Source organism: Ambystoma mexicanum, chromosome 3p, assembly GCF_040938575.1.
Source record: "Ambystoma mexicanum isolate Mex_15411 chromosome 3p, UKY_AmexF1_1, whole genome shotgun sequence".
Lineage (NCBI taxonomy): Eukaryota > Metazoa > Chordata > Amphibia > Caudata > Ambystomatidae > Ambystoma > Ambystoma mexicanum.
Window position 1 is genome coordinate 205,497,108 of NC_090925.1, and position 26,627 is coordinate 205,523,734.

Sequence of the window (26,627 nt, forward strand, 5' to 3'; positions counted from 1 at the left end):
TTTGAAGAGCAAGCAGATATGGGAGAGACAATGGTGGAAGTGAGTCTCAACTTTTGGGTGAGAATGATCAAAAGAGAACTGCCTCAGAAAATGATGATGGCACAAAACCGTCCTGAATATTTTGATGACGAGATGGCACAGGTGCCTGTCTCAGTGTGACCACAGGACCCTATGACGTAGGCCTATTGAAAGGGGTTGGAGAAGTTAAAATCAAACCGAAACCAGGAGAAATTCTACCAAGAGCCCAACAGTATCCCATGTCCAGAGAGGCAGATCAAGGGATTTTTAAGACAATTTTCGGCTATGATGGAGCAAGGCATCTTAGTGACCTCAGAGTCATCATGCAATACTGTGGTTTATCCGATCAAGAAATCAAAGGGAGGGTCTTGGAGGCTAATTCAGGATTTACGCCCAATAAATGATATTGTTGAGGCCGAGTCCCCTCTAGTCCCGAACCCGGCTACAGTTTTATGTAATATACCTGTTGAGGCAAAATATTTCACGGTGATTGACTTAAAAAATGCATTTTTCTCAATCCCGTTGCACCGTGACTCACAAGATCTGACGTCATTCACGTTCAGACAGATCCGACTGAAAAGTACGAGGCTCCCCCAGTGGTACTGTGAGTCTCCTTCTACTTTTAACAGAGTCCTACAGATGGACCTAAGCAATATTGCATTGGAAAGTGTTGTCCTGCAATATATGGATGACATCTTAATCTGCAGCACGACAGAGGAGCAATGCAGGCACGATTCTGTTAAGCTATTGACTATACTGGCTAATAAAGGATATAAGGTTGACAAGGAAAAGCTACAATATTGTCAACAAGAAGTGCTGTACATAGGCCAGCTGATCTCACATGAGGGAAAAAGAGTGACCCCAGAAAGGGCTGAAGCCATACTGAACACGGCTAAGCCACACACGATAAAACAGATGCAGAGCTTTTTAGGCCTGTGCAACTATGTCAAGGCATGAGTTTTTGACTATAGCTCTTACACTAAGCTTTTACTTCAGGCCCTAAAAAAGGCCCAAGTGACGAAAGAAAACATGTAATGGTCTGAGACCATGGAGGAAGGATTTGCTGAACTCAAAAAAGCTATTTGCACAGCACCAGTTCTAGGGATTCCCAATTATGCAGAGGAATTGTACCTGTTTTCACACATGAATGGCAGCGTTATGACGGCAGTGCTCACACAGAGAACCACATTGGGGTACAAGCCCCTGGCATACTATAGTGGAAATTTGGACCCAGTAATGAAAGGCCATTTCCCAGGCGAACAAAGTTTAGCTGCCGCAGCATTCACCATTGAGAAAGCTACAACCATTGTGATGGGTTGCTCAATGACGTTGTACGTCGAACACTCACCATTTGCTATTCCAGAGAAACCAAAGGGCACGTTGACATCCCAGAGAGCTTCTGCCTATGAGATGATCATATCAAATCCATCGATTAAATTAGTCTGATGTAAGATAGTGAACCCAGCTATGTTTATAGCAGAGCCAGTCACTGAAGGAGAGCCAATACATGGCTGTGCGAACTATGAAGAATTATATAATGAAATTCCCAGGGTGAAAGAAAATGCTTTGGCAGAAGGAGACAGTGGCCCTCATTACGACCCTGGCGGAAATCGAAAAACGATGGCGGAAATGCAATACCGCCATCGAATACCGCTCGGTGCGACTATGACCCGTCACCGTAAAGTACGATGCCATTAGCGACACCGTAGTGAACGCCAACGCTAACTGCACCAAGTACGCGCGCGCGTGCCATGCCAAACCGTAAATACCACCATGGCGCAACGGTACGCGAATTCCGACCCTAGCGGACATGTACCTAACGCCATCAAGCACGGCGGAAAGTACCGTTCCGCCATGGTGAGAAGTACGGCATCGCGAATCAACCGTAAACGGCCCCACTGAGTGCCTGTACACCGCTCCCTGGCCACAATGTACAACTCCCCGTAGGTGCAATGAAGTCACAATGCAACCAGTGAAATGTACAAGTCACCGATGCATGCCAACGGACAAAAGAATCTCAAGAGGGGCCAATGGGAGCTGCAGGGCACAGATGGCACGAATACAGAAGCCATTCCAAAGGACATGACCTCAGTCTCCCACCAAGAAACGCACGCAAACACAGGCACCTGTGACCAGCAATATTCCGAAAATCACATCATTCCACCAGTCCACCTGGCTGACCGGCATCTGTTACACAAAACCTAATCCCCCGCCCCTGAGCATGACATCATTCAAACAGTCATATTGGCAGCCCTCATCCCTGACCTCACTGGGCTCCGTAGGCAAACGCGCCCAGCACAGTACCACGCAACCATACTCCGAAGCTGGAACACAATGCAGATCTCCTCACAATACATCGCTCCCCAAATAGGAATATGCCACATCACTTGCAGAGAAGAACGCTACACGGCCCATATCAGAATAGAAATTTAATGCACAACAAATTCACCAAGCCCATACAGCCATTAGGCCATGAACTCCAAAACACATTTCACCATTGTGGGCTGCATCCGCAAGAAATGACCAGCTACTTCTTGTGTGACGCCCTGTTCCTTCATGGTACACAGGGCCACATTCTCGTACGAAAAGGCAACATGGAAGCGCACAGAACCGCAGGGCCGTCCCAATGGGGAGGCACTAGTCCAGCTGAAAGGCCGAAATGTTGCTCTGCCACAGGGCTTGTGGGGGATGGCCAGTCGTCGTCTTGTGGGTGCCCCTGCGTGGTATCCTCATGGTGTACGGGATGGAACAGACAGGGGGATTGGGACAGGTCATGGATGGATCTGACTTCGACATCCCCGTCTTCTGTGTCGAAGCATGCTGCCATTAATGGGGTGTCACCTATGGTGCTGCTGCCACCAGAGGCAGTGCCTTCTGTGGCATCCATTGGGGGGACCTGTGGTGCTGCTGTTGTGGGCATGCTGGCTGCTGGGGTGCATGTTGATGTTCCCTCCTCTGTGCTGCCACTTGATTTGTGCTGCTGCCGTGTCTTGATGCGTGCAGCTGAGGTGGAGGGTCTTTGGCCGTTGGTCTTGGCCCTCTTTGCAGGTGTGCTGGTAGGGGTGTCCTGAAGCTCGTCGTTTGGATCGGACCCTGTGGTGGAGTAAAGGAGGGCGAGCGTTATTAATGGGTCTGTGGGAATTGGAATGGCAATGTATCACATGCATTGGGGTGGTACCTGAGGGTGATTTGGGTCGGGGCCTTGGAGGTGCTTTCATTTGTGTGTGGAGTGAGGGTGCAGTTGTTTGGCAGCCTGCAGTTAGGGTGTGCCTGCTGCACGTGTAGTGGGTGTTTTAGGGGTTTTTGATTATTTATGTATTTATTGTGAGTTTTAAAGTGCGCTATCAGGCCAATGTGTGTGGACGTTCTCCTGGCCATGTGTTACTGTTGCGCTATGTGGACACATGTGATTCACATGATTGGACATTGTGGATTTGGCATGGTTTTATTTGGGACACCTACCTGATTCTCCGGATGTCTGCACTCCTTTCTCCATCCCTCCGACTCCCTCTATGCTCTCCATTCCTATGGTGGAGGCACAGATTTCTTCCCAGGGGGTCAACTTGATGGGTGATTCCGATCCTCCCCCGGTGGCTGTGGCAATGTTGCGGTTGGCAGAAAGTATGCTACGGACGCGTATCCGCAGGTCGTCCCATCGCTTTCTGCATTGCTGTGGGTTGCGGGGTGCGGTCCCCACCGCACTTACCCGCTGTGCCACCAGGGCCCATATGGCCTTCTTGTTCGCAAGTGCCGTCCTGGTCATTTGCGTGGAGAAGACGGTGGCGGCATTCTCCTGGAGGGTCTCTGTAAGCACGGTGAGTCCCTCACGGGAGAAGTGGACCTGCCGCTTGCGGTCGCACGCTTTCTTCGCTACTTTTCCCATTTTTCTTGGTTTCACTAGGGCGGATGACGGGTTGGGATGTGTCTCAGGGTAGTGTTTTTAGTGGTTGTGTGGATTTTGTGGTTTTATAGGTGTACGGCGTGTTGTTTCCCGTTCCGGGCCCATGTTTTTACTTCCGTTTCCGTATATTTACGGTCACCGTACTTTCCGGTTGGCGCTCACTGCGGTGTCCGCTGAGATGGGTGGCGGTATTGCACCTAGGGCGCCGTACGGCGGCGGTGTGGGCCGTTTTGGGGTCATTTCCGCCATCGCGGACTTTGCACTTCCGCCATGCCGTGGTGCTCGTGCCCGATGGGTCGGAATGGGCCGCACTTTGCTCCATCGTGCAATGGCGGAAACGCTATTTACGCTGTGGCGGTCCGGTCAGTCACTTTCCGCCAGGGTCGTAATGAGGGCCAGTGTCTTTATTGACGGTTCTTCAAGAATCAATCAAAATGACGGGCAAAGGTATACAGGCGTCGCTGTAATGAAACACACCGCAAATGGAGAATTTTGAGTACTCCTTAGTGCACAATTACCATCTCATTATTCAGAACAGGCTGCAGAATTAGCATTGATACTTGCCATTGAAAATCACGCAGACCAGGAAGTAACGGTATACAGTGACTCCCCATATGTGACATCAACAGTGTACGCAGGCTTAGCATGCTGGAAAAGGAGGGGCTACCTCCGAGCAGACGGCACGCCAGTGCAGCACGCATTATTGGACAGGCTGATCAAGGCAATACAGCTCCCAGTGGGTATAGCGGTCGTGAAAAGCGCCGCCTACATGAAACATGAAAGGGACAGATTTGATCTCACGTGGAAGCCAAGCAGCAGACACGGAAGCCAAACGTCTGGCATCCAAGAATGAGACGATCATGGAAGTGGAAGTCACCCATACCTATGAGAGAATGATAGTTGCACGAACTACACCTGAAATCTATAACAACCTATGGCAAACACAGTTGATGGAACTCCAAGGGGAGGCACCACAGGAAGAGAAAAATCAATGGAAACAGTGAGGGTGTTCTTTAAACCCCTCTGAAAGTTTGGGGTGAAAAAACAGCACTGGTAAACCAGTGATGACTATAGCCCTGTTAAAATTAGCGCTGGAGCAGCTACATTATCCAGCACACATGACAAAAGAGAATCTTGCGGCAACGCTCCCAGAAGACTGGTTCATACCGAATTTAACCGAGCACGTTGCATTTTTTATAGTGAACTGTATAATCTGCCAACAATTCACAGCTGGGCACACATTAAAAGTAATGAGAGGAGTCATCCCCAGGCCAAATGGGCCTTTTCAGCACTTGCACATCGATTACATCGACATGATTCAATTATGTAATGGGTACAGATACTTAATTGTTCTGGTGTATCCATTCTCTAGATGAGGATTTAACAAGGGGGGTCCTGGGAGTCTCTCTGCCAGACATTAGTCCTGGTTACGAGAGACTTACCCAGAGTCTTTAGCTCACTATCTTTTCACAGAGAAGAAATATCCCAAACATATCAGTCTTTGTCCTGCCCTGGGGCAGTCCAGCACCGAAATGCGAGGCAATTCTCCTCTGAACAAGAGTACCAACAGAAACCCCAGACACGTGTTTCGGTGCAGACGTGGACCCCTTGCTCACTATTCTTAGAGAGGCACAGCTCCTCCCTACTGATGAGGTCCAACCAGACCGAAACACGTGTCTGGGGATGCTGTTGGTACTCTTGTTCAGAGGAGAATTGCCTAGCATTTCGGTGCTGGACTGCCCCAGGGCAGGACAAAGACTGATATGTTTAGGATATTTCTTCTCTGTGAAAGATAGTGAGCTAAAGACTCTGGGTAAGTCTCTCGCAACCAGGACTAATGTCTGGCAGAGAGACTCCCAGGACCCCCTTTGTCAATTTGCATATTTAAGTAACTTTGGGTCTCACCCTAAGTTACTAGGGGAATCCAGACGTGGACCCCTTGCTCACTATTCTTAGAGAGGCACAGCTCCTCCCTACTGATGAGGTCCAACCAGACCGAAACACGTGTCTGGGGATGCTGTTGGTACTCTTGTTCAGAGGAGAATTGCCTAGCATTTCGGTGCTGGACTGCCCCAGGGCAGGACAAAGACTGATATGTTTAGGATATTTCTTCTCTGTGAAAGATAGTGAGCTAAAGACTCTGGGTAAGTCTCTCGCAACCAGGACTAATGTCTGGCAGAGAGACTCCCAGGACCCCCTTTGTCAATTTGCATATTTAAGTAACTTTGGGTCTCACCCTAAGTTACTAGGGGAATCCAGACGTGGACCCCTTGCTCACTATTCTTAGAGAGGCACAGCTCCTCCCTACTGATGAGGTCCAACCAGACCGAAACACGTGTCTGGGGATGCTGTTGGTACTCTTGTTCAGAGGAGAATTGCCTAGCATTTCGGTGCTGGACTGCCCCAGGGCAGGACAAAGACTGATATGTTTAGGATATTTCTTCTCTGTGAAAGATAGTGAGCTAAAGACTCTGGGTAAGTCTCTCGCAACCAGGACTAATGTCTGGCAGAGAGACTCCCAGGACCCCCTTTGTCAATTTGCATATTTAAGTAACTTTGGGTCTCACCCTAAGTTACTAGGGGAATCCAGACGTGGACCCCTTGCTCACTATTCTTAGAGAGGCACAGCTCCTCCCTACTGATGAGGTCCAACCAGACCGAAACACGTGTCTGGGGATGCTGTTGGTACTCTTGTTCAGAGGAGAATTGCCTAGCATTTCGGTGCTGGACTGCCCCAGGGCAGGACAAAGACTGATATGTTTAGGATATTTCTTCTCTGTGAAAGATAGTGAGCTAAAGACTCTGGGTAAGTCTCTCGCAACCAGGACTAATGTCTGGCAGAGAGACTCCCAGGACCCCCTTTGTCAATTTGCATATTTAAGTAACTTTGGGTCTCACCCTAAGTTACTAGGGGAATCCAGACGTGGACCCCTTGCTCACTATTCTTAGAGAGGCACAGCTCCTCCCTACTGATGAGGTCCAACCAGACCGAAACACGTGTCTGGGGATGCTGTTGGTACTCTTGTTCAGAGGAGAATTGCCTAGCATTTCGGTGCTGGACTGCCCCAGGGCAGGACAAAGACTGATATGTTTAGGATATTTCTTCTCTGTGAAAGATAGTGAGCTAAAGACTCTGGGTAAGTCTCTCGCAACCAGGACTAATGTCTGGCAGAGAGACTCCCAGGACCCCCTTTGTCAATTTGCATATTTAAGTAACTTTGGGTCTCACCCTAAGTTACTAGGGGAATCCAGACGTGGACCCCTTGCTCACTATTCTTAGAGAGGCACAGCTCCTCCCTACTGATGAGGTCCAACCAGACCGAAACACGTGTCTGGGGATGCTGTTGGTACTCTTGTTCAGAGGAGAATTGCCTAGCATTTCGGTGCTGGACTGCCCCAGGGCAGGACAAAGACTGATATGTTTAGGATATTTCTTCTCTGTGAAAGATAGTGAGCTAAAGACTCTGGGTAAGTCTCTCGCAACCAGGACTAATGTCTGGCAGAGAGACTCCCAGGACCCCCTTTGTCAATTTGCATATTTAAGTAACTTTGGGTCTCACCCTAAGTTACTAGGGGAATCCAGACGTGGACCCCTTGCTCACTATTCTTAGAGAGGCACAGCTCCTCCCTACTGATGAGGTCCAACCAGACCGAAACACGTGTCTGGGGATGCTGTTGGTACTCTTGTTCAGAGGAGAATTGCCTAGCATTTCGGTGCTGGACTGCCCCAGGGCAGGACAAAGACTGATATGTTTAGGATATTTCTTCTCTGTGAAAGATAGTGAGCTAAAGACTCTGGGTAAGTCTCTCGCAACCAGGACTAATGTCTGGCAGAGAGACTCCCAGGACCCCCTTTGTCAATTTGCATATTTAAGTAACTTTGGGTCTCACCCTAAGTTACTAGGGGAATCCAGACGTGGACCCCTTGCTCACTATTCTTAGAGAGGCACAGCTCCTCCCTACTGATGAGGTCCAACCAGACCGAAACACGTGTCTGGGGATGCTGTTGGTACTCTTGTTCAGAGGAGAATTGCCTAGCATTTCGGTGCTGGACTGCCCCAGGGCAGGACAAAGACTGATATGTTTAGGATATTTCTTCTCTGTGAAAGATAGTGAGCTAAAGACTCTGGGTAAGTCTCTCGCAACCAGGACTAATGTCTGGCAGAGAGACTCCCAGGACCCCCTTTGTCAATTTGCATATTTAAGTAACTTTGGGTCTCACCCTAAGTTACTAGGGGAATCCAGACGTGGACCCCTTGCTCACTATTCTTAGAGAGGCACAGCTCCTCCCTACTGATGAGGTCCAACCAGACCGAAACACGTGTCTGGGGATGCTGTTGGTACTCTTGTTCAGAGGAGAATTGCCTAGCATTTCGGTGCTGGACTGCCCCAGGGCAGGACAAAGACTGATATGTTTAGGATATTTCTTCTCTGTGAAAGATAGTGAGCTAAAGACTCTGGGTAAGTGTCTCGCAACCAGGACTAATGTCTGGCAGAGAGACTCCCAGGACCCCCTTTGTCAATTTGCATATTTAAGTAACTTTGGGTCTCACCCTAAGTTACTAGGGGAATCCAGACGTGGACCCCTTGCTCACTATTCTTAGAGAGGCACAGCTCCTCCCTACTGATGAGGTCCAACCAGACCGAAACACGTGTCTGGGGATGCTGTTGGTACTCTTGTTCAGAGGAGAATTGCCTAGCATTTCGGTGCTGGACTGCCCCAGGGCAGGACAAAGACTGATATGTTTAGGATATTTCTTCTCTGTGAAAGATAGTGAGCTAAAGACTCTGGGTAAGTCTCTCGCAACCAGGACTAATGTCTGGCAGAGAGACTCCCAGGACCCCCTTTGTCAATTTGCATATTTAAGTAACTTTGGGTCTCACCCTAAGTTACTAGGGGAATCCAGACGTGGACCCCTTGCTCACTATTCTTAGAGAGGCACAGCTCCTCCCTACTGATGAGGTCCAACCAGACCGAAACACGTGTCTGGGGATGCTGTTGGTACTCTTGTTCAGAGGAGAATTGCCTAGCATTTCGGTGCTGGACTGCCCCAGGGCAGGACAAAGACTGATATGTTTAGGATATTTCTTCTCTGTGAAAGATAGTGAGCTAAAGACTCTGGGTAAGTCTCTCGCAACCAGGACTAATGTCTGGCAGAGAGACTCCCAGGACCCCCTTTGTCAATTTCCATTCTCTAGATGGACAGAGGCAGGTCCATGTACAGACCCAGACTCTACCTGTGCGGCCAAATTTTTTGTAAGAGAAGTGTTCCCAGGTGCGGGGTGTGTGAAGTCATGAGATCAGATAATGGAGCTCACTTTGTAAATGAGACATTCGAACAGATTAGCTTGCTGCTTGGTATAAAGCACAATTTTTCGTCGGCGTATCATCCACAAGGTAACAGAATCTGTGAGAAGCTCAATGGCTTATTAAAGGAAAGGATAGCCAACTTGAAGCTTACTCTAAGAAAGGGATTGTTGCACTGCCTTCCTTTGGCATTGTATGGACTCCGGAAGCAACCCGGTTCTGACCATCATCTTACACCACACGAGATAGCCACAGGAAGAAGAATGCATACTCCCCTGACACCCCGAGCTAGATGTGATGCCCAGACCACAAGAGAAATCTTAGGGTCTGAAATGTAAAATTACCTGAATTGCATGACATCTTGCCTTACTGTCATTTCAGACCAGCTGCAGCGATGACGAAAAGGGTGCAGGGAGCACAGAGCACAGAGGGAGATACTGCTACAGGCACAGCTCAAAGACTTTGTGTACCATCCGTTTTCCCTGGAGATACCATCCTTGTAAAGAATCACATGAGGAAAAGGTGGGACGAGCCAAGATTTAACGGTCCCTTTACAGTACTGGACTGCCCCCCTTCCGCAGTGAAACTACAAGGCAGGAGAGCTTGGATTTTTCTGGGCGATATCAAACCCTACATCAGAGAAGTCCCCCGGCATGCACAATAATGCGAGGAGAATACGAGCGACGGGGAAGAACCACAGCACGTGCAGACAAGATCCATGACAAAGAAAAAGGATGCATGACCAGCCAGACAAAGATAAAGAACTTGTTACAAATTGCGGCTTAAAATTGGACACTTCCTCTGAGCAAAAAAGGGGATAAGGACATAAACGAAGGACACTCTGTGCATCCTAGTTGCAGGGTGAAGAAGAGAATTGCACGTATAAGCCACAACATAGTCTGTTGAACTTGAACTTTGGATCGAGACACATTAAAACTGTGATGAGGAAATAACATGCCAAATTTTGATCGAGGACACATAAATTGGAAGAAAATACAGTATCCAGACTCATTCCACACCAAGACCATATTCAGAATCACTTATGGTGTCCCACAGTAGTGACATCACTAAAGATGTGGTAACATATTTTAATCTAGTGCTAGGATCGTACCCGTCATTGGTGGGGAGACTCACAATTGTCACTGACTTTCTTCAAGATCTCAAAAACGAAAAGACAATAAGAAGATTGCTTACTGTAATTGCCGAACGGTTTCTCCTACTTCCTGAATACAGCGAGGAGAAGCCAAATGTCCCAAGCAGAGAAGGAAGTAAATGAGCTTGTCAATACATTGTTCTTTCGAATAATTGAAGACTGTCTAAATCTTGCCGGAAGAACGACAGACACACTCATGTATCTCCGAGATCCAGCGAATACAGAATGTCTGAGCACACTCCTAAATAAAATCATGATCTTGGTTGCACTCCACGCAAACGGACAGTGCAGACATTGTTTACATTGAAGTGAAACTATACAGTCCTGAACATCAGCAAAACGGGACAGATGTCCCTGTCACCAGAAGACAGCAGGTTGGCCCACAACGTTCTCTTTTATTTATTCACTGATTTTCCAGAGCTAGTGGGGAGACCGATCAATGTTGACGTCCTCACATTCATCAGAGACCTAGCCAATATTGCACAAATGGGCATGCTCTTGCATGGAATAGTGCTGCAAGTGGAACTCTTTAACCATCAGCAGAACTATCTGAAGAGATTCTAAAAGCTTTCCGCTGAGGGACAGATTGAGAGAGCATTGACAGATATTTCCTTTCTTATTTTCCATTAACAAAGGCAACATGTCTTCGGGACTGAAGCAGATCAGGGCCATGGACTGGCAGCTGACATACTTTGAACATGCACAGTAAGGAGACTTCCTGAATTATCACTTAATTTTGACACTTCCCATATTTTAGTAAAAGAACCGTGTCCCAAGATAATAGACAATTCATTATTCACAAGAGGGGGGACAATTGTGTAACACCTGAAACTCACAACAAAGAATCCAAAAGACAATATTGTTTAAAAGAGTATCATAAAAAATAACATTTTGGCGAATGATCGAGATGGGGATCCAGAGCAGCAACCTCATCCTCCCGCAGGAGGAACGACGTCCCTATTTCTCTGGAAGTAAATGCTGCCGCCTGACATACAGGGGCATAATGTATTTGTGTATTATAGTCATCATTGTTTTACTGTCATTAACGATCAGAACTGCATTTTTCATTGGTGCACAAAGCGTTCCAATTCCAATGCACCCACCTGATGATGTACGCATGAAACCCATGAAAATACCCATACCTTACACAGTCATTCCAGTCCCATGAAGATCTGATGGTAGAATGAATGAACTTGAGATGGATGTGGTCAGCAATAACACACACACACTTGTTGTAACAGATTTATTGAAAAGCCAGGGACAGGGTCGGCAAAGAATGAATGAAAAAAGGTTGCTGACAACCACACGCATGCACACACGGAATGCACATGCAACAGGCCTAATATCAATGACTGCAGGACCACAATCCAAAGCATGGGAAAAGAAAAGACTGCCTACTATGAGAAATATAAAAAAATAAAGTGAAGAGCCAAATGAAGGAAGCAGACCTAGTGGAAAAACAAGAGGAATTAGAGAAGAAACCAACAGAAATGACATGAATGAACACCCCTGAGACGACACTGATGGAGACAAAGATAAACTCAAAGAAGATCTCACGAGCGCAGCTGATAGCAGAATCCATCTGGTCGTCATTAGCAAGAGCCAGGAAGAGGCAAGAGGAAATAGAAAGAATTGCCAGACTTTCCTCCACTCAAATGGCGCAGATGAGGAGGCCTGCACCATGGATCGGGATACCTGAGAATCCTCCAGCAAGAAGGAGCCATACAGATGCATTCAGGGATATGGTTATAGCAAACTACATGAAAACCTTAAGAATCAAGAGAAGTATGCACAGAGACGTCAACAAACTAAACGATTACCTGGACAGCAAAGCACATTTGGGAAACAACATAGGGTACCAGAACATGAAAGAAGTTGGAAGACGAAATTCAGAAGGGGAATGCTTTGTTTGTGCACTCCTACCACACAGCATGGGGAAGTCCAAGATCTTCGTAGCTGTAGAAATGTATGTCCAAACAGCACACTGTCTTTCACATGTAGCCATGTGCAAAACTAGAGGCCACTTCATGGCCAGTGATGCTTCCCTAATATGGGCAACTGAAACAGCCTATCCGGATGAAGGTGATTTTGTTCAAGACATTAAGACAAGAAACAGCTCATACTAGGAACCATGTAATCCGGTACGAGAAGTCTGGAGTTAAAGGAGCAGAAATCAGATGGGAAGTGAACCCGAAGCTAAATGTCCAAGGAAAAGCTCCAGAAGAGGCTCAAAGTTGGAAGAACAGAGGCCAAATGGAGATTTGGGGAACAGTGCTTTCACCAGACGGATGGGAGAAAGGAGTAGTAATATATAGAGCCTGGATGGTCACTGGTCGCTACCAAGGCACCATCGACATCGTACAGAATGGATGCAAGCCATTACGGCCAAAGCTTGCAAAACTACTGACATTGGTCGAAGACAGAGGAGGACCCTTGCAGATAGTGCCACTGGAAAGCCCAAAATTCTGCTTCAGGAATAATGGCACAAGAAAAATGGGAGGGAACCAGAATTGTGGACGAGTTTTTGATGAATGCAAACAGAATAAGTTCCTAATGGAGGAACTGCCGTCCCCTGCACACTTTAACAAGCTCAAGTGAAAGTGTGCAGGGGACGGGAGTTCCTCCATTAGGAACTTATTCTGTTTGCATTCATCTTACAACCCATATGCCAGGGTTGACTGTTATCTCCCCTGCACCTTAAATTTACCAAAAGCATTTTTGCTAGAAACATAACCTGAAGTTGTTTGAATTGTCTAAACAAGGAGTGCATGGTGAACACAACTGTTGACGAGTTTTTGATGCTCAAGGCATGGTGCACGGAACTGCAGTAATTATGGATCATTCTTGGGCATGTGGATCCAAAGCATACATCAGACTGCCGAAACACTGAAGGGTTATATGCACAATAGTGAACATCCACGTTCTGGCATTGGTGATCCCAAAAAGTGACCTGAACATTGACAGTTTCCCGAAAGCAGATGCTCACCTGAGGAAAAGGAGATCTGTGGAACTACTAACTCGGATGAAGAGAGAGAATTACTTCTCTGCCAAATCAGAAGAAGCCTTTCATGCAATCCCACATGAACATAGGCTGTTCAGCCTCACTTCATCAGTGTTCACAACTATTTTTATGCCAAGGTTCCAAGTTGGAGCAAATACTAAATGGGAGTTACTGCAGACCATCAACACGACAATAAAAGGATTCAATGCAATTAAGGAAGAGTTAAGAGCCATTCGAATGATGACTCTCCAGAACAGATATGTGCTTGACATGATCACAGCTATGGATGGAAGATTTTGTGCAGAAATCGGGGAATCATGTTGCACATTTATACCTTCTCATGGTGAGGAAAATGGAACTTTAACAGAAGCCAAAGGTATGCTGACAAAACTGCAGAACCAGATGATTGATGAAACTGACGAAGTGGATGATGACAGCTGGTTTGAATCACTATTCTCATGGGTCCCACAATGGATGGCAGATGCATTCAAGTTCCTGGGAGCCCTGCTAGTGATGATATTACTAGGCTTTTGTGTTATCAACATAATGATCTCTCAATGCCAGAAGACTGCGAAAAAAGCCATAGGGATGAAGATCATGATTGATGTCAAGCGAGGATGGCAGCCTAAAGACATGAGTGATGAAGAAATAAGAGGCCAGCATCCAGAGGGAACAAAGTTTCTCTACCCCAAGAAACGTCGAAACTATGTGGGAAGATGGGTTTAATGCAGCCCAAAGGGGCAATGTCAACTAATGACATGGAATAAAGATGAACATGTAAGAACAGCAGGAAGCCTGAAAGGAGTAATAAAGATATGGACTCCAAAGAGACACTTCTTCAAACCATCATGTATAGATTCAGAAGATGAAGAAGGAATGAACCCAGGCGATGGAGTGAAGATGAATCCAGAAGAACCGAGTAAGATGAATCCAAAGACGAAAGTGAAAGTGGTCGATGAATCGCCCAGAGGGGGTAGTGTAGAGGAGGGCCCAAATAAAACCTGCACTCCAGTCGCCCATTTTGGAAGTACCAGGAACGTTCACACCAAAATATGTGACATATGATGAGCAAATAAACCAGCAGAGAGCAGCAGTAGGGCTCTGCCCAGTACCCATCAGAAGAACAGCACCTATTGAAGTACCAATACCAAGAAAACCATGGACAGTAAGGTATCCATTAAGAAAACCCTACCAACAAATGAAACTAAATGAAGATTGCCTAAGCATAGACCCGGAAGAAACCAAAAAGGTCTCAATAGAAGACGGATGGTGATGTCACAAGGACCCGGACTGACTTGCAGATAGAAGAAATGACACCCAGAGAATTATGCAAAGAGACGAAACGCCATGAATAAGGATATTGTGAACCTAAAGTGAAAGGACGATGTCGAAATGCAAAGAAGTTTAAAGCTGTAAGAAAGATGAAGACATCTGACCAGTTTGCACCTGTAAATATGCTTGGAACCGCAAGAAAGCTAAGAAATCAGTGTGGCTTGCTATGCTTAGTAGAAGCATAGTGCGGCAAGCACCATTATACATAATCTACCTCAAAACGAAGCACAGTACTATAAGTGTATTTCTACTTTGCAAAAGAAGCAGAATCAACCCAGGTTACTAAAGGCCAAATGAGAAAGATTCATATTTAGCAAAACGAGAAGAGACGGCTGAAACGAAACTCAGCAGAGGCAACTCGTGCCAGGAAAGCCAAGGTCATACCAATAGAAGAAGCGAACAGTAGCTACATTTAATTGAAACTAAGAACAGAATATCCTGCCTCTGAAAGGTCGAGATAAGAAGACGTAGGCAGGTGGCGGGCTAAATGAGAATCAAATATACAAATTGAGAGAAAAGAGACAAATTCACGGTGTAGGAATCAAGTGACCAGCCGAGCAAGAAGAAGCAAGGGTTCACACCTACACTTGCCACCTGACCATGCAGAGATATCAGAACTTTTCCAGACAGAAGATGCAGTCTTGAGGCCAATCACAGTGAACTAATTGACACATGGCTACTAAAGTGATGATTGATTGTAACCATAATTGGAGGAAGGACGGGTAACTAAGGGGCACCCCACACCTGGCTAACCATTCTGCATGCTGCTAAGCAAAGTGGAAAAGTATGCATGGGGTTGGTGCCAACCCAATCACAATGGACCAAATAATCTAGGTTCCTATAGTTAGTAGAACCAATGGGACGTCGTACTTTTAGTGATGTCTAGAGTAGTCATTTTTGAAGGAAGGGCTTAGACACCCACCTGACAGTGTTCACCTAATCCCCTCACTCCGTTACCATATACAGATATAGTACCTATAGTAAAGTTTCCTTTTCCTAACTAATAGAATTGCATGTTAACTTTTGAGTGTTACACGTCAATGATGATGATTGTTTAGTATAAATTTTACAACTTGTATGAAGTTCATTGGAGTTGAAGCGAGAAGGACGATCGCATTAGTGCTGAAATCAATGACTCTCCGTTTTCTGTACTTGTCATTAAATGGACTCCCTTTGCCAAACCATTGAGTTGTCCTTATTGATTGGTGTTGGAATAATGAATCTGCACCCCCATCCATCTCAAGGGTGCAGCTATCTCGTCTTAAAGTACTTCTGAGCAAACCTCGGCTCTATGGGCTGGCCGGGGGTCTGGGATTACACTCCACCTTGAGAGAATACAGTACCAGGAGACATTTGCAGTATGTAAGACAGACACAGATGTGTTGGTAGCTCATCTGGGAATGCAGGCCAACGTGTCTGTAATGCTGCGCCCATCCACAAATAATACAGTGCTTGCATAGGGCACTCTCCCACCGCAGTTCTCGATATCTCTCATTTCACAAATCCTCTCTCCATACATAGATCACTGGTCATGTGGACGCCCGCAGTGCCCCAGGTTTTGATTATACCACCATCCTCAGTCGCGGGGAGCATTGGGATCCCCCACAATGAGGATTTTGTAACAAGTGGGGTAATCCAGGCTTGCTTCATGGTGGAGTCTCTAAAGTAATAATAACGTGGATGATGATGTGACTTAACGTCTCATTCCTTAATAATTCTGGGGGCACAGGGATCTCCTGGAGAGTTGGCTCGATTAAAGCTAGAAATTATGGCCTTATACTCCTGGACTGAGATGGCTTGAAATTCAAAATGATGATCAGGCTCAGGGGGGAGATGTTTATGGATGGAGTAAGGCCTGGCAGGAATGGTGTCATTATCTGCGGTTGGTTTTAGAATGCTCAAGGCTTATGTTTGCTCACATATTCAAAATTGCTTCTGAGAAAAAGCGCTAGAGATTCTTACACTATACAGAGGAGGGCTCAGCTTTTTAGGGAGGGAACTTAGCTTATTCACAATTTTGAATACCTCTTTGTTGGAATTGGATGCAATGTCTATTAGTTGTGTGTATGTTGTTGCTTGGCCTCTATAATAACTGATTTATAATTGGGGCACACACAATTAAGGAGAAAACTATTCTCATGATTAGGATCTATCGCTGTTGTTTTTCTAAAGGTGGACTCTAAGTGGGTGAGTTTGGCCAAATACATGTATGACCTGCAGTGTTCGGTGTAACTGCCTTGGTCTTAAATGGGGCAACCTCATTGATAATGTGTCTTAATGATGATTTGCAGCTATAGGCAATCTGGGCAGCAGAAAGATTATCCTCTGAGTCCAGGGCAATGTTGGCAAGGTGAGCCTTCATATGGATCGCTGCACGTATTAGTTTGTCGCTAAAAGAGATGGCTATGTTATATGCTACTTTGCGGTGCTTAAAACATGGAGGGATGACACATCTCAGCAGAAGACGCATTAAACCCCTGAACCAACATACTGGGATTGGACATTTGAACTGGTATTTGAACTGGTATATGCAGATCTTGGCTGCACATACATTAATCCATTGGACTATATATTACAGGGATTCAAACTCGTGACCTGCTGGTTACACACAGACCTATTCACCAGCTGCCCAAACTTACGACTATTGCCAGCCCTGCAGACTACACACCGATCTATGCAGCAGGTGTATAACGTTTCATCTATTTTACTGAAATTGGAGCCTGTTATCCGAGTATTATACACATATTCCTGCATCGGGCCTATTTGCCAATTGGTAGCTCTCATTGTGATTGGCACATGTGTCCTGCAGGCTACATACACACACACACACATCCCTACAGCATGTGCATCATTATACACACTAAACCACTTGAGTGACAAGGATGTGCATTATACATGATGCATCAAAGACACTGCACTTTAGAACCGTTTACCAAATTCACTAGTGGGATTAGAAAAGCATTAACTGAACATGCTAACCTTCCCTGGACCAGCCTTGGGGTGTGCTGGTGGATCTGAGCAGCATCGCCATACACTTGGCAAATCCATGGCACTTGTGACAAATGGCAGAATCTTGTCACTTCTCCCAAGAGGGGAGCGCTTCCTTGTGAGGCTATGGAGATGAGCCTGCTACGTAATATTCCCCATATGGATGGCGGCAAGCGGGATCTCAGAGGGAGAGACTCCCCTCTTCGGGACAAGGACTCCCATTCCATCAAGGAACTGCCTTACCCCCTTTCATTTGACTCCCTCATACCATCAGGGCCTCAGATAAATCAACCTAAACAAACCACTGTTTGCTATTGTAATGTTTATCACAACACACAACTTGATGCCAAAAATACTAAGAAGAAGATTAAAAAGGGCATAAAGATTGCTTAATGGTTGGAAGACAACCATACCGAAAAGAAGGAGAATGAGTGAGTAATGAACAATCTCTAGAGAAAGGAAGAAAAGACTATGGTCCTACGCTGGGGAGGGCACAGCTACTGCAAGTTAAAAGGGAAGAAGGACTAACATCCAAAGAACCTGAAGACCAGGAGTTTTAAACATGCAAGGAAGAAGAAGTTGCTGAAACGCAGGGGATCCTCAGTCGAGAGAAAGCTGTGCCGTGTATGCTCGAGGACAGAAGAAGCGATGGCGTGACTCAGGAGAAAGGAACCGCGTGGTCCTTGAACTACGCTGAAACTGCTGAGGCATTTGCTCTGCAGAGCTACAAGAGCACACAAGAGGAAGAAGGAGACAACACAGACATAGTGTTGTAGCCCCTTTCAAAAGGAGGTAACGGGTAGAGCGTGAGACCCGGGTAGAAGGGTGAACACTATAATTGCCATAACTGTTCAGGTCACAGTTACCAAGATGACTGAAACTAGTGTAGTCATCCTACTTGTGTCAATACTAAGAAGAGTGAAGATAAACACAGGGTTACTCATACTCGTGTTAGTACCAAGAAGGGAGAAGATAAACTGTGGGCCAATCATACTCTGCCCATTAATGAGAAGAATTCAGATAATAAATGGGTCAATCATACTCGTCCCAGTACAATGAAGAGTGCTGATAATTACTGGGATAATCATGCTTGTCCCAGTATTAAGAAGAGCGAAGATAAACACGGGGCCAATCATACTCGTCCCAGTACTTAGAAAATTGAAGATAACTACTGGGTTAAACATCCTTGTCGCCGTACCAAGACAAGTAAAGAGCACTTACGGAATCAGCCTCGTTGGCCCAGTGACTGAATAATAGTCAAGATGTATGAATGGACATGGAGAGCGGGAGATCCAGGGCGGAGGACGAACACTATCATTGTAATAACTGGACAGGTCACAGTTACGAAGATGAATGTAATGAGTGTAGTAATCCTACTTGTGTTAGTACTAAGAAGAGCGAAGATAACCACAGGGTTAATCACAGGGTTAAACTGGACTGGTTGACCTCATTCCTCTCTGACCGTCCTTTCCAGGTTCAACTGGGCCCTTTTTTCTCCTATCACACTCTCCACTTGCGGCATCCGTCAAGGCTCTATCCTCCCGCTGTGGCTCTTCAACATCTACCTTTTACCTCTGGCCAACCTGATCTCCTCCTTCTCTCCTCACTTTCAGTGTTATGCAGACGACACACATCTCTCCTCTGAGCTTCCTTCTACTGCCTCCTCTTCCTCCTCTCTGATCCCTGACTGTCTGACTGCTATTCAGTCATGGTGCGCTGCCAATGGTCTGAAACAGAGGTCACAAGTCAAATAGCCAAATAGCTGGTATTTGCCAAAAGAAAAAGACAAAACAAGTGGATTGTGGTATGCCAGACGCAACGTAACCCAGTTTTAATTGCAATTCAACCTGGGGGAAAAACAAGATTAAAAGCTAAGCTCTCACTCAGGATTTATTCCACATCTTAACAGGACACAGCAGTTTTTATAGACATTTTGATGTCACAGTTATGAAAACCTATTGCTCCTGGTCATTGGCTCCCTCTACTAAGCTACATATATAGTTCTATATGTCCAAACTAATGATTGGACAAATCTTATCTAGGATCCAACCTACAAATCATCCCATAAAAATGTGCTACCTCATCATGCTTAAATATTATTGGTAGGCTCTAAATCACTACTGTGGTGAAAAAGACATGTGCTATCCAGTTAACATGTGGCGACACTCTCCATGAAGTGGCTGGCTGATGACATGTTTTATGCAGACCGGGAGAGAAAACAAGCGTATCGCCTTTGTTCTTTAATTAAATAAAACAGCCTATATTATCCCTGCCATGATGTCTCGAGTTTGAAGGACCACTTCGTGCAACAGTAATCGTGCCATCCTGTTGTTGACACATTTATGAATAACTATTATTATGAATCATTCTGCTTTCACCACGTCCACGGTAATTACTGGTCTTTTTTTTCGCATTGCGCTTCTCTGTCACGCCTAGCTGATCTCTGAGACATTAATCTGCCAACTACTTATGAACTTCCTGGGATGTTCAGTTGTCCCATAGACTTCAAATAGTCAGCTGTGTTATCCTAACTTTATTTACCTTGACAGTTGGATGCACACAATGGTATCTTGTTCTGCCATGTAACCCTCCCCTACAGAGTCTTTTGCCTTTGCATTCCTTTGAGGCAGCTACCCTCTAGCTGGTCACAGCATTTTCCTGAATTAAATGCATTTGTTCAAATAGCATGTTTAACTGGGGCCTTTTCCTGAAGCTGCAGAGCTCAATTCTCTGCTGTGCTGGTGCAATAAGAAATGGCAACAGCTTGTAACATTTTCCTCTGCAGGACACATTTGCTTGCTATCTACCGAGTACCTGGTGCATCTATGTGACATGATATCTCTACCTATGGGTAGCAGCAACCTTATCATGCCTACCGTTGCTCTGCCCTGCTTGTGTAGTGAGCCCCTATCTTGGGTACATGCCTTCCTGTCACCTAATCTATTCTATTTTAAAACACACTAATTGGGCAAGGTAATGCCTTATCTGTCCCCTACTTGAGTAGCAAAGCTAACTATTCATTGTGCCAGCTGCATTTTCAGAAGAATTTAAAGTGCAGTTTCAAATGTGTCCTTTCTTATCTTTATAATTTTGTTTCCTCTGAGGGAGACAGGGGGCAGAGCCTGATCATGCTCTCCAGTCAATAATTGCCCCACTACAGATCTCTGCCTTAATACGAGTAAGACTGAGATCCTTCTCATTGGGACCCCAGCTTCCTCCTTCACCCCTACCCTCTGGCCGCCCTCTATGGTCCACTGCCCTTACCTTCCTATGAGGCAAAAAACCTTGATATCATCTTTGACTCCTCGCTTTCGTTCTCTCCTCACATTGCAGACCTTGCCAAGAAGGCCCACTATTAGCTGCACCTCCTCAGAGGCATTCTCCCTTTCCTCACCTTCCCCCAGGAACTCAATGTCTCCAGAGTGTTAGTGCTCTCCAGCCTAGACTACTGCAACAGCCTTGTTCTCAGTCTGCCTAACTCTACTCTTCGCCCCCTGCAACTAATCCCAAACAGGACTGCAAGACTTATCCCTGGCCGCAAGCTAAATACTCGTGTCAGTTCTAAGAAGGGTGAAGATAAACATTGGGCCAATCATACTCATCCGAGTACTGAGAAGAATGAATATAATCACTGGGCCAATCATACTTGTCACAGTATTGAGAAGAGTGAAGATAACTACTGGGTTAAACATACTCATCCCAGTACCAAGACAAGTGAAGAACACTTAGGGACTCAGCCTAATTGTCCCAGTGACTGGATAATACGCAATGGGCATTAATGGTCAGAGAACCAACTGAGCAAAAGTGATAACAGATCACAACCTCCCCGTAAAGAAAGGGATATAGAGACACTGCAAGTTACTGTTGAGGATAAAGGTAAAAGCACTAACTTGAGAAAACAATGAACATTTGTTCATATGGAAAAGGGGGCAACCCGAAGGTGGAAGAGTCCCCTAGAGGAATTTAAGGAACTGGTATAGGAAATGACCATGAACTATTTGAAATTAAGCTATTGAAGCTGACAAAGTCCGTCCAGTGGAAGGGAGTCATTCTCCTGGACTTCTTTCGTCAATTTCCTTAGTGGTAGGGTCAGGCCATATTTCTTTTGGACAAAGGATGGACATTGGCTTTGGACCACACTGTTGACGACAAGCACCGTGGTTAGTATTGTGTTAGGTAGGGAAAAGACGTAGAATAGGGATAGAAAGGCCTTTTCCTTATCATTTGAATAAAGAAAACACATTTGAAATGCCATTTGCCCTGCCCCCTTCTCTTGACCTACCACACACTTCACTTCCAGCTTACCAAATGCTTTGTCATGTGGACTCGAGCTCCAGCCAACTACCAGAAGTGGCCGTCCCTACCCAGATGTAGTTCCACATGATTGGAAGGAGCTCCAGCCAGGGATGTCAATTCACAAAAATCCCAGGGGTCTGCGGTAGTGACATCACAGACCTGTTTGCTTCCAGTGGCATAACAAGAAGTGACATTCATCATATAACCTTTGCAGCTGATGACATCACAAAAAGTGATGCTGGATGCTACTTATCCTGGGTGGCATCACAGGAAGTCACATCTGTTTGTTACACATCTGTCTCAAGTGGATGCATAGTTACACTCTCACTGATGGGATATCTGTTACGATCACCTGGTATCCACGGGGACGCCACCCAGCCCTGGTTGGATGATTTGCACTCTCAAACCCTCTCCCGGTCCCTTGGTAAGGCCCCTGGTTAAAGATGGGTCTGCAATATAGGAGAGCTGGATTCAATACCAGATTGTCTTTATGTTTTCACACCTCCCTTGGTCTCAACTCCTTCCTCCCCTTGGGCCTTCTCCTCACCTTAATATTGTAAAAGGTGGATTCTCCATCCTGCTCCTCGTGGCAGGGGGAGGTAGATGTGGGGGGAGAGCAGCGACCAAGTTACTTCACTGGTGCAAGCCCCCCTGTGGGAATCCAGGCCTGCTGCTTTATAGCCTTTATATGCAGTTCTTATGTTCCTCTTAGTTCAAATAATAATGTCTTGCTTCTTTCCTTTTAGGTATGGAAAGGTATTTTGGTGTTGTCATGCAGTTTGATGATGAGCATGGGCTGGTAGGCGAAGGCGCGGTGTGCGCGATGCTGTCCGGTGAGTAATGCGCGATGTGCGATGCTGTTTCGCCTTTTATATTGCTAACCTGTGTCTTTTCTCTCCTTGCAGGTTGCAATGTTCCTCGCTGAGCACCGTAATGTTCCAGCAATGATACTGACCAGGAGATGACTACCCAGGTAAAAATTGTGTGGCTTTGTTCATTCGGGAGGAAACGTGAGTAAACGCTTACTAATGCTGTCTTTCTTTCTCCTCTTTCCAGGTTATGGTATTCCAGGATGCATGCGGTGCCGGATGATGGAGTTCGTACCTTCAGGTGAGTGGAACTGAAGTCGGCGATGGATTGAAGACAGGATACTGTTCCAGGTAAGTTTCATAGTGTTCTTTCTCTCTCTGCAGGTCCTTGGTTTCAGGTAAGCTGGCATCAAAGAACTGCCCACAGCAGAATAACGCAAAGCATGTTCTGCTATTTGGGTGAGGTTTAAATAGTCTCAGGTAAAGTAGTTCAGGTAAAATAGTCCCAGGCCTGCCACACCCAAAGTAGTCCAGGTAAAGTAGTCCCAGGCCTGCCACACCCAAATGACTAAACCACATAGCTCAGTTCCTTGTAACTGAGCTATGTGTGAGCCTCCATGTTGGCTGAACCCCCCCCCAAGGTAAATAGTCCCAAGTAAATAGTCCAATTCTAATGTTGGTCTTCATGATAGTTTTGAGCCTGGCGCCAAAGGTGACAGGACTGACTCCAAGAGAGTCTTGGATGAGGTTTTAAGGCCTTTGACCTGGCCCTAACTGGAAGGCTGACTTGCCAGTGAGGGCCAGGGGCAAGGGTCATGACAATATCATTAACTAAACATTTACATAGGGTATTGAGTCCCTGTGGACTGTATGGATCCATACTCACTAACATGTCACTTACAGTATTCCTGATTAGAGTGCAATAGAGTGCGATAGTAAACTCCCGAGCGGAGTAGGATAAATATGCAGCCATTTGAATATTATAGGGAAATATATTGACAACAAGATGAGATGTGGAAAATACATGCAAGTTATCAGATGGAATGTCCTTAGATTTCTTAAGTACACATTTATCACCCCTCTCCCCGAAGCACTGAAAAGTGGTATAACCATGACTTTTTACTCTGTTTTTTTACCTTTTTCTTTACCAAAAAAAGATAGATGGTGGGTTGGAGTTGGGGTTAGCCTATGAAAGGGGGAGTGAGGAGGTAGGTGAGGGTGTGTGCGGGGTGTCTCCCTTTTACAGGGAAGGAATTGTTAAAAAATTGCCTAAATGTGATTTGACCAGATAAGTCGAACACACTTCATAGACCCCTGAAAAGTAAGTTCTTAATTGAAAGTTGTAATTACTCTCAATAAATATAGACCTAAGAAAATGTTCTCAACGTGGTGCTTTACAATGAAATAACCTGGCTGCACAGCCTGATTGCTGTATATAAGGTCTATAAGGGGTTAAACATCACAGCAGTAGGAATTATTCATTAATAGTTTGGACTCACAGAAAAGTCAGAAAACACCCATATGTTCATTGGTGGTATCCCATTTGCAATCCTCCTGTGTGTCTGGAGTCAGGTCAGGCCCTCCAGGATCCTCCCTTCTGCTTCTCTTTTTGCTGTGTCTTGTCTTCTATTCACCTCCATTCATGCCCTCATCTTATCATCAGCCACTCACTCTACACTCTCTTCACCTTGCACAGATCTTCCCTCTCCTCTCAGGTTGCTCCCTTCTCACTCTCCCCTCAGGCAGCCCACCCCGCCACACCCTACCCTCTCTCCTTCTGCTTCTCTTTTCTCTGAGTCTTGTCTTATATTCGTCTTCAATCATGCCTTCACATTATCATCAGCCGCTCACCCTATGCTCTCTTCACTTTGCGCAGATATTCCCTCTCCTCTCAGGTAGCTCCCTTCCCTATCTCCATTCATGCAGCCCACCCCGCCACACACTATCTCCTCTCAGGCAGCCCACCTGCCACACCCTACCTCTCTCCTTCTGCAGCTATTTTCTTCTTCGCTCCTCCCTTATCTAAATGCTTCTTCCTCCTCCTGCACCCCCGTTTCCTCCTGTAGCTCTTACTTAAGCGACTCGCTTCCCCCCTCTTTCCATTCATCCCTCTCTTTTATCTCCTCTTTTACCTTCTATGTGCCCATTTTATTTTTGTCCCATTTTTCCCCTGCATCCCCTTTTCTAAACACTCAACTGAGGCAGCCCTTACTGGCCTCTTCCATCTCGTCTGCAAACCTATTGTGCAAGCCCTACAGCAACAGGTCATGGAGTTCTTCACCCCCCCTCTCCAATTTCTCATCTCCCATAGCCCTGACTTCTGTCCCCTTTCAACTTCTGCAGCCATCCCTTGCTTGTCTGTCTTCCTGCAGACCATCGTGCTCTCCTCTCCTGCAGACGTTCCTGCTCTCCTTATTATGCTGCCCTTTTCCCTTACTTAAGCAGCCCTCCAGCCTCTGAACCTTTGCAGTTGGTGATCAGGCGCAAGTGGATCTAGGTCACATGGCCTAAGCCCCTCCCACCTGTCAATTACTGCTAAACTGTTGGTGCCTTTCTGTTTGCCACCCTTTTTCCCTACTTAAGCAGCCCTCCATCCTCTTTTCCTTTGCAGTTGGTGATCAGGCGCAAGTGGATCTAGGTCACATGGCTTAAGCCCCTCCCACCTGTCAATTACTGCTAAACTGTTGGTGCCTTCCTGTATTGCTACCTTTTTCCCTACTGAAGCAGCCCTCCAGCCTCTTATCCTTTGCAATTGGTGAGCAGGTGCAAGTGGATCTAAGTCACATGGCCTGAGCCCCACCCACCTTCTTAGACCTTCCTCTTCCTTTCTGATCTTAACTCTTAGGTCAAGGGCATCTCTCGGCGTCCGAAGTGAAAAGCAGATAAAAAAAAGAGCAATTCTTTTTGGACCTGTTGGGACCGGGAGGACCAGGGACCGAACCCCTGCTCAGACAACAGGTAAGCATGCTGCTAGTCCCTGAAGACCCTTCGCATATAGAAACAAGGCACAATCACCATACACTAGTGATACGACAGACATGCGGTTCGATTTCCAAGTACTAGGGTTTATTGCAAAGCAAATATATTCTCAGTCGGCCGACTGGGTCTAACGTCTCGCAACGTGTGTCACCCAGACCTTGTGAGACGCAAGAGAGCGCACATTCTACAACAGTATCATATATATAAACATGCAATCATACAATCTTTTTGTGACACATCAAAACCGCCCATAATGTATCTTCCTCGGGCTGGGGTTCGGTAATTGACAATTATGACAAATGTGACACATTATGACATGTTTCTTACTTAATCTATTATACTAATTTAGCAACAGTTGCAATTTGCAGCTTGCAGACATAGTTCTTTGTTATGAAGAACTTAAGGCACTTGTTCGGCGGCAAGGATACTGTGTTTGTGGGAGAGACACATTACATTGCGTGTTATCTACTGGTTTCTATTCATGAACTAGGGGTCAGTCTGCTCTAAGGAAAGCCCCGAAGGGGGGCCGCTAGAAAATTATAATTCATGTTTATATTCATGAGAATAGCCAAAACCCCTGGTCAGACGCAGAGCGTCGCGGAGTGTGGCCGGAGTGTGTTGCCTGTGGAACCAGCTCAGCAACAGTGTTTTTTTTCAGCTCCATTGCTGTGGGAGGAGCAGAATAGCCAAAACCCCTGGTCAGACACGGAGCGTGGCAGGAGTGTGTTGCCTGTGTTCCCTGGGGGCTGTGGGGGCCGTGGAACAGATATACCTGGAAGAGTGGGTATCCCGCTGACCCGTGCTCAGTTGAGGCGACTGGAGCGTGGAGAAATCACTGCAGG